The following is a 2,719-nucleotide window of genomic DNA, read 5'->3' as shown; positions in this document are numbered from 1 at the left end:
TGGTTCAAATAGTGTCACCCACCTCTGATATGATGCAGTTTGACTGATTACATGCAGTGTTTATTGTGAAAGTGTTCAGATTCTTTGCACAAGTTTTAAAGTTTCAAAAGGAAGTTTCAAAGTTTCAAAAGGAAGACACTCAACAGTTGTAAAATGTTGGTCCTGATGAAAGTCGATAGACCGAACCGTTGACCCAATAAACAGCAGAGCTTTAATGTGAGTGCGGGAGCAAGTTGTGATTGTTTTGCAGTGAATGTGTCTGGGGATCTGCTCCTAGCACCACCCATTTCAGGAGAATGTGCACGTTGATCAAGCCTTACAAGTTTTAAAGTGCCATGATCTCTGAGTGCTGTTCCAGGGACTTTTCCTCATTTAAAACATTAAATATTTGCCCCTAATTGTAAAATCTGCATAATGGTACAAAATATCTATTTCCACCACATAAAAACGATAAATTGTGAATTTGTTCTTACAATTGCACCTTACTGAGTTTTTTTTCTCATAGTTGTGACAAAATAACTCAAAATTGTGAATTTTCTCCCCCTTACAATTTAGCGTATATTCTATACGCATTCATTTGCAAAGGGTCTTATAGCCAGTAGCTGTGGTGCGGTAACCTATAGGTCTAGCCCTTGCTGTGTCAGGCTGTTATTTTTAAGAATGTTAGCTGGGGGAGGGAGGGGTCCACCCCAATGGCAGGAGGCTAACAGTTAGCATCTAGCCAGTATCCAGCACTCAGAAACAATCAGAGGAAGATAGCACCACTACTGTCCTACATTACAGCTAGGGGGGGAATCATATACATTCTTTCAAAAAGGACAAAATATCCTTTATTGTGCAGGTTAACATTGCCCTTTGCTAGTAAGTCTCATATAGTCCATCCAATTTCTGGATATTTTGGAATTCATTGGTTTACCAACATTCAGCTCTCCCAAATACTTGCTATGAGCAAATCTTGAAATAAACACACCACACCAGAGTGTCTTGTGAATGAAACGTTTTTATTCACACTAGTGTCACAATGGACAATTCCTGGGAACAAGGGACAAGATTTTGGAGCAGTAACTATCTGAAATATTGACTCCAGCTCCTGCTTGCACATGACCTCAATGCATGTGTGAAAGGGGCTACTGAATCCCTAGTTGCTCCAGGGGTGCTGTTCTGAAGCTGACCCTGACCTCTGACCTCCCTGTGGATGTAGGGGACTGGGGACGGCAGGGAAAAGGGGAGTTCCCCACAGAAGTCCCCTTGGAATCAGTGAAATATGCCTAAATCTGAATGATGACAAACTTCAGTGGTACACAGGGTTCATTCAGGGACATCTCATGCTCTCGCCTGTAGAGGACTTTAAATTTGAATTTGTCATCTGACCTTTGTATTAAAAAAGGAGTGAGAATATTTATATAGCACATTTCAAGTGCAAACTCAATATGCTTTACATACATTTATATGATATTAAAATATGGTTTTTGATTTCCACACATTGGCTATTATAGGGACTGAACATGAGCTCTCCATACAGGATACAGGATACTATTTCAAACCTTTAGCTCATACGGCAACCCAAAACTCCTTGTTGGAACAGAACCAGTGACAAGAGTTTAATCGCAACTTACTACACAGCAGATAGAACTGACCCTCCCATTCAAATCAAATTCTTGAGTGGTCATTTGACATAGCTCCTGTGGCTACTGTGGAGGTTTTCATTACGCTCTTTTAGAAACGCCTTGTTACTGTAGATGAGACTTGTGTAGGGCAGGTCTGGAGCAACATGAACACTGGAGTATTTCCTTCTTTAGTTTGGTTAACTAAACAGACCAAATGCAAAAATGCAACCAAGTAAACTTTTGCACTGTGGTTCAGACTAAACAAAAGGAACTGCAGGTGTTATCAAACCCCCATAACATAAAAACCTTTGGTGCTTAAAGGGATAGTTCACCCATTTTGAAAGATGTGATATTATTTCCCTTCCCCCTTAGCTGTTCTGTAGGACAGTAGTGGTGGAGGACTGAGTGCTGGATACTGGCTGAATGCTCCAAATGCTAACCTCCTGCCATTGAGACAACCACTTTAATCCACTCAAAATTTTAAATAGACAAAGTTTGTGATTAATGGTGTGTTGATGAATCTTTACAGCCCCAACTGTTCAAAAAATGATTTACCATTTATAAAGAAAACTATTATCTTGTGTGGTCTAAGTTCATTGTGCTGGTCCTCAGGTAAAGTGGTGGTTGGCAGAGACAAGAAGCAGTAAGCAGCAACATTAGTTGCCAGCTATCTTAAAGTGGTGTTAAACCTTTTGAGTGTTTATTTTTTAAGAAATTTAGCCGAGGGGACGTCCACCTCAATGGCAGGAGGCTAACATTTGGAGCATCCAGCCAGTATCCAGCACTCAGACACAATGAGAGGAAGATAACATCAAAATATTTTTTTTTTTTTTTTTTCAAAATGCCAGAACTAGTCATTTAAGACAGACAAGGTAAAACAAAATCATGTGAAAAAATGTTTTGAAAGAGAACAAAAGTCAAATAGAAAACAATACAGTGCACACACACAATAGTTGGCTTGGATGTACAGTCTTTCTGTTATGTTGCTGGTATGTGCAGTACCTCTTGCACAGACACACACAATGTTCTGCCCCAGTGGTCTGTGATGAATGCAGCAAATATGCTGCTTCTTATCAGGCCAACTCAAACTACCTCCAGTCACCTTGTTCTTA

This window comes from Myripristis murdjan, chromosome 6 (genome assembly GCF_902150065.1).
Source record: "Myripristis murdjan chromosome 6, fMyrMur1.1, whole genome shotgun sequence".
Taxonomy (NCBI): domain Eukaryota; kingdom Metazoa; phylum Chordata; class Actinopteri; order Holocentriformes; family Holocentridae; genus Myripristis; species Myripristis murdjan.
The sequence above is the reverse complement of the archived record's forward strand: the minus strand, read 5'-3'. Positions refer to the sequence as shown.